Consider the following 11,250-nt stretch of genomic DNA (forward strand, 5'->3'; position numbering starts at 1 on the left):
TGAACCCGTATGTTTTCTGTCATGCAACTGTATGGGTTTTATATTCTGTTTTATATATCGGATCATTTACTGATAGTGTCAAGTTATAAAGTGCAAATGTAACGCAAGATATTGGAAAAGCGTGGTTGATACTGGCAACGCAGGAAATGCAAATGAGATAGAATCTGTGTAATGTATTCCTAGTGCATGTTTCTGCATTCCTTTCATTTAAATAATAAAAATGGTGTATACTTGTATGTTTGGTTTCATGCATTTTTGGTGAAATGTAGTTTATTTTATGAAACTGATAAGAGTTCTGTAATGGGGGGGTCTCAGATTTGGCAGTTACTTTGAAATCACCAGAGTACAGTTCAGCCATCTCATCATTTCTAGGCATGCTGTCAGGCAGTTTCTAGTGCCTTCACTTTCTAAGGGACTGTAGTGCCTTCACTTTCTCAGAGACTCGTATACATTCTGTATATGTCAGAGCAGAGGTACAGTGTGAATGACCATTGAAAGAATATCATTATCAATCACAATGAAAGTGACCTGCATCTTTATAAAATCAAACCCGGGTTGCCCAATTCACAGTTAAATGCTCAATTCAGCTAACTGGACATGTTGGTTCAAATCCCTGTAGCCAAAGTTCTATATTGGAGTCTCAGCTCAACAGTTCTCCTTTCAAAGGTTTCAGCTAACACAGTTTGACTTTTTAAGGGTCTGGGCTGATATATGTCTGGTTTCCAAGGTTTCAGCTTTTTCAGAAGATCAACTGACATAAGTTTATTTTCATGGGTCTCTAATAATGCTGTTATACTTTCCAGGACTTGAGCTTTTACCGCTTTATGGACCTTGGGCATAAGAAGGAAAGACTCATTTAAATGATTTCTGCTTGTGAATGAAAATTCTATTAATATTAATAAAGTACAAATAATTTAATGAAGTTCAGAACTTTGTAATGGTTTATTTCAATATATGTATATTGATCAGTCGAGATTGTCCAACAACTGCCAATACTTATAATTTTGTATGATATAAAAAAAAAAAACAAGGGAAGAAATACCAGAAGTATACTTTTTCAAACTAGGTTTAATGAAAGTTTGTTTCTTTGTCTATTTTCAGGTTGCATCTGATTATCACTGAAACAGGGACTGTGTGTGATGTAATGAAATTATAAGACACTCTGCAGTGACGAGATGTGCAAAAATAGAGGACAGTTTTCTCCTGTGACTGAACAAAGTCCTGTGACCGAACAACAGTTTCCTACTGTGACCATATAAAATTGTGTGACAGTTTCCTGCCGTGTGACTGTTTCTAACTCTGATTAAGTGTAATTTTCCTAATGTGACACGATTTTCTAATGTGACAAAGTAAAATTTTGTGTGAAAAGCTTTCAAAGTAGACTTGATAGATCAACAACAACAACAATAGCAAACTTTGTGAACAACTTCTTTTTTAATTGGACACTTATGCAAATGAAGAAAAAAACATTATTTATAGTTTTATTAACTGAAAACATTATACCAAAGACTGTATTATTACATTTACATTATATGAATGGCCCTTGAAACACTTCAATTAAAACAGGCAGTCCTCTATATATAATAAATCATACACATATAACTTTTCTTGTTTTATAACTCCAATGGAGAGGTTTTAATTACATGCTCTGGCCAAATGGGCTGATCCTCTTGAAGGAAATTATAAATCACTGGTAACTGGTAACTTACTTAATTCTTAAAGCAAAGTGGTGAAAATTAGCTATTGTTAGATTGAATCATAAGCCGATAAGTATATTTTACAAACTTGTTTCTGCAACATTCTGATATCTGCTTTATGGTTTAGTCACACCAACACAATTATGGTGACTTTCAAGCTTTATTGGTGGAGGAAGACATCAGGTACCCTTTTGTGAAATTTATTTCCAATTAAATATATGAATGTCAACAGTGTCACAGAATGTGCATCAAAAGAAAATAAACCTAGAAATGTGTCCATAGAACACACATGACCCCTGTCATATGACATTTTTGCTTCCAAGTAGCAGTACAGCAACCTTGACCTAGAAGTTACACATGACACACCCTATGACCCTGATGAAAACATTTGCAAAATGTTTTAAAAATCCATTAGGGAATAAGAAAGTTATAAGCCAAATAGAATAGTGGATAAACAGATTTGACCTTTGATCTCCAAGTGCAAACTTGACCTTGAAGGTGTGGACATTGGTCTTATGTGCCACACATAGTCTGAAGCCGCACATAATCTGACTGGTGAAGACATATGCTAAGTAATTCAACAATACAACACTTAAAATTGTAAGCCAGGCAGGGTTTTGTTTTTGACCTCCAGTAATGACCTTGACCTTGAAAGTGAGGACATTAGTTTTGCAGGTATCGTCTGATAGTGGTGAAGACAATAATTTGGTCAAATATTTGGACAACCCATCAAGTATTAAAGAATTGTAAGCTGGACAGGGTTTGACCTTTGACTACCTTGACCTTGAATGTGCAGACATGCATCTGTTACTTAATACATTGTCTACTAATGGTGATCTTGTTATGAACTGCCTGTTACTTTAACAGATCCATGTTACTTTTGAAATTGTAAAAATGACTTCTGTCATAATTCTATAAAGACAGACTAACAGTTACAATAGCTACTGTATCTTCTACGACAGTTACTTTAATTTTGTAATTTTGCCAAACATTTTATTCAAAATGAAATTACTTATTAATGTTGTCTGGTTTTTTCTTTTTTTAAAAGTCAAGGGAGTGCTTAGCAATATCATTTTTTGCTGATAAGTAGGATCCCTGTCTATATTCCTCCTGTAAAAATGTAATAAAACTGAGATAAAGTAACATATATTCCAATAGATAAGTGTTAACTACTATTCAATATTGGCAATAATGTCATTATCCATGAACTTGTTGCCAGTATTTATGAAGTATAATACTTATTTTAACTATAGATACATTGTATTAAAATATCATACTAAGCTGCTACAGACCTCAATGACACAAGATTTTTTGCAATTTTGGGAAAGAGTTAGGTTCAGTCCCATTTAGGAAACAAATCAAATTTGATGCCAAGAAAGGCAAAAAAAAATAAACACATGTTTTTTTTTTTCTTGAAATTTAAATTGTTATTTAGAGATCATTATCTCTATTTCTGTGTAAGTCCAGAATAGCCTACCCCCTCCATGCAGTGATGTTTACTGCTCCACTTAAAGTTTTTCACTTAATGGGATAGAAAATAATTTTGATAGATTAATTTTCAGATCATTCCTTCACCCCTGTTTTTCCAGTATTGTGCAAAATGACTCAAAACGCTAAGCGCTGCAACGCTATTTACTCAAATCTGGCTAAGAATTGCACTATATATTGATTTTTAATTTTCTTGTACATGTATAATTATACCTTTACTGTCTTTTGCAGATTTTTCAATTCTAATTGCTTTGCTTGTCCAATATAAAAAATTTTCATTTTTTATGGCTTTTAACCTCAGTAGCTCTTTTACTGTAGCTTGACAATTTGCAGTACACAGTTCATAAGTCAAAACAGGATGTTACCGGTGTCAAGACAAAACCAACGTAATGCATTTGCGACCAGCATGGATCCAGACCAGTCTGCGCATCCCCCGCAGTCTGATCAGGATCCATGCACTTTGCTATCAGTTTCTCTACTTGTTATAGGGTTTGTAAGCGAACAGCATGATCCTGATAGATGGGGATGCGCAGGTTTCTGTCCAGCTGGTGAAAGAATTATGTGGTTTGTCATGAAGTCATTTCATTACTTACTTCATGGTATTATAACTTAAGATTAATTGATGCACTTATAAATTTTTCCTATTTGATGAAACATATCTGTATTTTTGATATGAAAAGAATCATTTCAGTAAATTCTGATACTGTATTATTTATAACCTGTGAACACACTATTAAATAATCTACTGATTTTATCAAAAACAGCTACATGTATATTACTGGCTTAGCCACAAAACACGATTCCATACTCAAAATAATACAAGTCAATTGTGTAAATGTAAGGTGCTTCTAAGCAAAGCATCTCAAATTTGTATGAGAAAAGAAAAAAACGCTGAAAAGTTTCATCTCGAAGAATGACAAAAGAATATCTCTGAATAAACAAATGTGCGAAATTATGAGTGCATTGATATTTCAGATATTTTATTACCTCAAATCGTAAGAATAATGGTCTTTTTAAGCTCCATATTTCGTCATTATTGTCACATTCAACCTTGGTACTGTCATTTTAAATTACAATATATTTATACAGGAAGTGCTAAATCAATAACTAATATGACAAAGACAGCATCAAAAGGCACAAATGTATAGGTATTAAATAATTTATTTCAAGTATAATGCGCCGTCAGTTCATGGTAAAAGCCATTAGGCACTGCCGCCTTTCTTAGTTTACATATTGCATGTCAAAAATTCCGGTTAAATCATGTCTTATAGTTAATAAGCTTTATTGACGTGCATGTTTGAATTTGTTCCTAGTTTAAATAATGGTACACTGTCACCTGCATTACGTTTGGTCTATGAGAGACTAGTCTATGTCTATAAAGATATTATGAAGAATATAGTATCGTGTTGCGTCAAGTCCTTGGTAATTTTTGTATATCTGATAACCTGATCAAATATTAATGCACTTCTATAGTGTAGCGTGCACTTTTATACTCATTTATCATTTTGCTTTTTTATTCATCAATATAATACAAGACTTCAAGTAAATAATCTAGAACAAACTTTCAATCAAACCTTGTAGGAGAAATTTAACAAAAAAGAAACAACAAAAAAGACCCAGAAGAAAGCAATTTCTTATCTTAAGTGGGCAATAACAATTCTTTGTTAACACTCGAGGCTAGTGGAAAAGTTATACAATATATCATTATTTAATATACACCCTTAAATTGCATTTAATGGGGGCTTTCTTAGAAATTTGACCCTTTTTTAAATTTTAAAACTTTAAAGTGGAAAACTATTTTTTGAAAAAGGTTTTTACTTTCATATAAAAGCCCAGATTCCCGATGGCACTGTATATTTCTAGTACAAAAAAAATTTCAGTTGCCCATAGGGCTCCCCTATCAATTGTCAAAAAAAAATAAACCCCCTTAAAATTTTACACACTGAAAAAAAATGAAAAACCCAAAAACTGGGGGGTCCAGCCCCCTTATCTGAACCCCCCAGCTTTGACCCGATGGAAAAATCATGTTGCCTTATATGGGAAAAGAATACTATAACCTTTTATTAAAAAATGCAAATTTTAAAAAGTGGGATATCAGTTAAATTTTCTTTTTCGAGTTTAAAAAATTAAGATTAACCCGATTTCGAACTCACTTGTAAATCAACACCGTTTATTATTATAATCATTTCTTATTCAATTTAAACTTAATGATTAAAATACTGAAGGTTTATTACAACCAATAAAATGTTAGTTGTTTTTTTTTCTTTGTCATTTTTTATAAAAAAAAATTTTAATATGGTTTGGAACAAAGATGGAAATGGGAACAGCTTTGCCGATATCTTTCTGTACAATCATAGACACTGTACCATTCATATGATTCTAAGCAGACAAAACTGATATGACGACAAAATTCGATGATAATAGTAGTAATGAGCTTAATAAAACTATTATTACAACAATAATATAAAATATTAATTATACAGACAATTACGTTACACGCATTCAAGTCCACAATACATAGGAACAGCTGGCGGTGTGTATGACTGTCAAACAATAATTATATTCCTCTATATATTTATATTGTAAGCTGTTACGTCCTGTGTCCTTACAAGACTTCTATGATGAATCATTCATGGAGCCATGTTTTGAAGCTTAATCTTACTGACTCATACAGCTGGAAAAAAACACTAGAAATGTGTCCATAGGAATGGTCAATGATGCATCCACATTCCAAGTTCTTTTGTCACAAAAAATCTGTACAATTATAAGTGTTCATATCAACTGAAATATAGCAATTATAGTTTTGGAATTCTATAAGACAAAGGACAAATCTGCTAATTTTTGCTTAATCAGGGGTCATAACTCTGTTTATCTCAAATTTGAATTTATCAATATGATAGTTTTAACCCTTTGCATAATTGACAGAACTTATATATACATTCATTTCCTACACACGGTCCTAAATATGGCAAGTCCTTTATCATACATACAGATAAGAAATTTATCCTACATATGGACAAGTTTTTTATTCTACATACGAATAAGTTATTAATCATACATACAGACAAGTTAGTTATCCTACATACAGACAAATTATTTATCCTACATACATACAAGTTATTTATCCTACATACATGTACATACAAGTTATTTATCCTTCTTACAGACAGGTTATTAAACCTAAATTAGGACAAATTATTTATCCTACATTTTAGAATTGCATTGTTCCAGTTAAGATTACATGTAGTAACAGGCTTCAACCTAAATAATCTTTTAATTTTTTAATAATCGCCATCTATAAGTACTTATGTAAAACTGACTTTGACACAAGATGTGGCTTAAATTTAGGTCAGAAATTGGGAGCACTAACATTTATTATGGTAATCCAGAACATTTATAATATGGATTTTACTCTCTCAACAAGAACTGTCGGAGGACAGTATTGGCTCGACTATTCAAAAATTTGTCACAAGAGTGTTTATTGAGTATAATAATGCTAGTTACCTATGAATACATAAAATTGACCGAAAAGGTACAAAGGCTTGTTATCAAGTAAATCACTGCTTTATTATTAATAATGCATAAAAATGTCCCAAAAACACACAAACTCTTCAGTAGTTATGGAGATAACAGCTTACAAGCAAAACTTTTCCATGAATTTCTAAGTTGAAAAAGGGGAGAAAAATCAGCCTAAATGCAAGATAGAATTATGGATCTTGGTCAGTGACCTACAATTAAATTCTTAATGCATATGTGAAGTTTTAAATAAATATCTTTAATACTTATTGAGATATGTAAATCTTGCATGTAAACATTAACCTAGAGACTAAGTAGAAAAGGGGAGATGAATCAGCCTAAATGCGAGTAGAGTTATGGAACTTGGTCAGTGACATACAATTATGACTCTCCAATTATGACTCTAAGTACATGTGTAAAGTTTCAAGTAAATATCTTTGAAGACCTTTAACCTTTAACCAAAATTTCTAAGTTTCAAAGGGGCAAATAACTCTGCAAATATTGCAGACAGAGTTATGCAATTTTGCAAACTGATGTACATTGTTACTATAAAAAAGTATTGTAAATTTCAATTGAATATCTCAAGCAATAATTGAGATATTTGACTTTACAAAAAAACTTTAACCCAAATTTCTAAGTTATAAAGGGGCATTATTCTGTTAATATTATAGACAGAGTTGTCCAACTTGTCAATCTGATGTACATTGTTACTATAAATAAGTATTGTAAGTTTCAACTGAATATCTCAAGCAATAATTGAGATATTTGAATTTACAAAAAACTTTAACCAAAATTTCTAAGTTAAAAAGGGGCATAATTCTGTAAATATTGTAGACAGAGTTGTCCAACTTGTCAATCTGATGTACATTGTTACTATAAATAAGTATTGTAAGTTTCAATTGAATATCTCAAGCAATAATTGAGATATTTGAATTTACAAAAAAACTTTAACCAAAATTTCTAAGTTAAAAAGGGGCATAATTCTGTAAATATTGTAGACAGAGTTGTCCAACTTGTCAATCTGATGTACATTGTTACTATAAATAAGTATTGTAAGTTTCAATTGAATATCTCAAGCAATAATTGAGTATATTTGAATTTACAAAAAACTTTAACCAAAATTTCTAAGTTAAAAAGGGGCATAATTCTGTAAATATTGTAGACAGAGTTGTCCAACTTGTCAATCTGATGTACATTGTTACTATAAATAAGTATTGTAAGTTTCAATTGAATATCTCAAGCAATAATTGAGATATTTGAATTTACAAAAAACTTTAACCAAAATTTCTAAGTTAAAAAAGGGGCATAATTCTGTCAATATTGTAGGTAGAGTTATCCAACTTGTCAATCTGATGTACATTGTTACTATAAATAAGTATTGTAAGTTTCAATTGAATATCTCAAGCAATAATTGAGATATTTGAATTTACAAAAAACTTTAACCAACGCAGACGCCGACGCCGGGGCGACTACAATAGCTCTCATATTCTTCGAATAGTCGAGCTAAAAAGGTAGTTCAACAGAATTATCCAACAGCTTGTTCTTTATCACTTACAACAAGAAATAAATCAAACATCTAAGCAACCTGTCACTCAGCAACCTTTCAACATGATCACACCCAAAAGTGATAAGCCTTTGCCATCAGTAGAGAGCCAGGCCAGCCTGCGCAGCTGTGTAGTCTGATTAGGCTCTATACTGTTTGTATCTCAGTGTTTGATGTTGAATTTCCTTGAAACCAAAGGAAAGACAGATCCAAATTCAATCAAAGGGCTGCATGCTCTGTGGTATTTTTCTGATCTTTCCTGTATAAGTTTATTTTTATATACTATCATTCATCTTACGCAGCGACTGCGTTTAACAGTTTGTGATTGATACATATGGAATTTTGCATGCATAGAGTTGCATCAAAAATCATTTTTCATTTTTTATTACAGCCAAACTTTATCCTTGCACATCGTGGCTACTTCCTTAAAAAAGACACTTCAAAAAAAAAAATGTTGCCTCGACAAGGATTTGAACCTTAGGCCTCTTACACCCTAAACGAGCGCGCTACGTCTGCACCACGGTGAAGTAGTACGTATGTAGCGTGAATAAAAACAAATATATTGTAATTCTAAAATTGAGAATTTTCATTTCATATTTGTAATCCTTTTTAATTTCGAGGTATTTTATTCACGATAAACCTGTTGTTAAACACTGATGAAAATAATTTAACGAAAATCTTCTCGCCCAAACAGTCCGACATGTATATATTCCATTACTCGACAGTCAGATTTATTTGTGTACTACGCTCTAGTGTATTCGGTAATCGACATAGCTAAAAATAGCATTTTCATTGATTAAGCTTTACGGAAATAGTCGAACATTTTTCATTGGGTAAAAAAGATATTCATCCGCGAAATTTGTGATTGTAACCTCATAATTCTATTGACGAATGTAAACTTTAAAAGGACTGTAATTCGTGTAATGCCTACATTAAAAATTATTCTTTCTTTTAAATTGCTGGTTTTTATGCAGTTTTGAGTGAGAACTACTTTGCGTTGTTAGGTCTGTGAGGAAATTTTGCGTTAGACCGTGGATGTAAGCTATGTATTTACTGATCTTGCGATCAGAAAATACAAAAAGCAGGTCAAATTCATTAGGTTTAAGACCAGTCTTTGACTTTAAACACTGTCATTGGTCAATTTCGAATTATTTGTGACCAAAATTAGCCAATCAAAGCATGACATAATTTCATGACTGGTTTCTGAATATCTTTAATACAATATAGTTTCATTTACATTTTATCGCAGACATAATAGAAATTTTATAAGACATCTGTTGCAAATGGCTGATTTAGTTTTTCTCAGTCAAGGTTATTGGCCTAACAGCCTAAATGGAAAGAATATCAGAAGTTCAGCTTTTATCACCAACTGGTTATGTCCTACTAATATATTCAAATCCCCTAAAATTGGGTCGCTAGAGTGAACCAGCTTGAGCACAACTGTCTTGCCCATAAAAATAAATCTTTTGTGTCTGTTGCTAATGTAAAAAATTATCCTCATGTCCAAACTGTTTTTGGCTCTTGTCCTGAAATTGGAACTGCCCATTGATTTTTTTCATGGATTTTATTATCAAAATACAGAATTAAAGAAAAAGTGAACTGGGCATAGACCTATTATATAACTATTGCTAACATTAGTTTATACCAATTTATTTAGTTTGATTGTGTTGGAAGCTATAAGCTTATTGAAACACTCTAAAAATCCTTTCCTAGAACCAACCAGTACTGAGCAATGAGTGTATAGTTTCTGCTCACGGAAACAATGGCTGCCGCTAACAGCGTTTGAAACCACGCAGTCAGCAATCCTTAGATTACAAGTCCAAAGTGTTAACCACTTGGCCACGCCACCACATTCAAAGAGTTACTGCTTAAATTATGCACCCTTCCATTATTTAGATATATACCAGAAAAACTATTAATTACAAATGATCAAAGCACATTTTATAGAGTCTACATAAAAATATAAGTCATTGGCAACATGTACATTAATGGAGAAATGGTCTTGTAAAAGAACATGCTTTTTTCTAAAAAAAACAAAAACTATATAACAATTGAAGCAACCTCTTCATGTTTTCCGGGAAAGCCTGGAGATTATTTGTGAAACATTGAAAAAAAAAGAGCCAAAATTCCAATATTTTGTAGTGTAGTCCCAGTTCCAAGACATGCACTGCAATACATGCATACATGGAATATGCAAACCTGCGTCTACGTGTGATGTTATGGTTTGAATTCGCGTTAAATTTCAAATAAGTCACATAAAACGCTTCAGGAATTTGTATTGACAAAAAAAATGCATGATATGGTGTCATTAATGTAACCAAATCCCTGTTCAAATCTATTTTCACATTCATGAGGGGTACAATTTGACGATTACAACTGTGCTATCAACAATAAATTAGAATTAACAAGCCTCAAATGAAACTGAAATTGTCTGATCGCCACAAAGCAACCTGTCATTACTACCCACCAGTTACTGTGACGATTTATATATGTCACTAGGTAAAGGGTTAAATGCCTGGCCAGACAAAAGACATTTCGGAGGTCGGAACAGAAGTCATTTCCCTTATATAGCAAATTTTAATCAATTTTCAGAATTAAAATCTAATTAAAGATTTCAAAAGCAATTAGATACATGTCTATGTGTTCACCCCTGTGTCTAAATAAAGAAATCGAAAACCGCATTTAGATGAGATATCCTATTTCTCAAGCCATTAAGCATGTCAATATAATAAAAGCTGAACAATTCTTCAATACCATATAGAAATTTTCATGAAAAATAAAATGATAGTAAAACTCATAGGTTTTATTAAGACAGTATCAAATTTAGCCTCTATACCTAGCAATTGTCTCACAACTGGACTTAAGTATTTGAAATTTTAAACTCGTGGGCAGTTAAATATTTGAATAAAATCTCATTTACACAGCTGTATTGGAAACAAAATGAAGTAACATGAATAAAATTTCATGAAAATCACCAAAGGTAATGATATATATTTACTAAGATGT

At 32.0% G+C, this 11,250-nt stretch overlaps 1 long non-coding RNA gene across 2 annotated transcripts in view; it reads left to right on the forward strand.

Moving 5' to 3' along the window:
- LOC132717079 (uncharacterized) overlaps window positions 1-1,602 on the forward strand; it is a 78,014-nt gene extending 76,412 nt beyond the window's left edge. For both annotated transcript variants that reach the window (XR_009623910.1, XR_009623911.1), the window contains one exon: window positions 1,102-1,602. This is a non-coding gene — a long non-coding RNA (uncharacterized LOC132717079). The remainder of the gene's footprint in view (window positions 1-1,101) is intronic.
- The last annotated feature ends 9,648 nt before the right edge of the window (window positions 1,603-11,250 follow it).

The sequence above is a fragment of the Ruditapes philippinarum genome, unplaced genomic scaffold (assembly GCF_026571515.1).
Source record: "Ruditapes philippinarum isolate M1 unplaced genomic scaffold, ASM2657151v2 ctg61_1_1_1_1, whole genome shotgun sequence".
In the NCBI taxonomy this organism is placed as follows: Eukaryota; Metazoa; Mollusca; class Bivalvia; order Venerida; family Veneridae; genus Ruditapes; species Ruditapes philippinarum.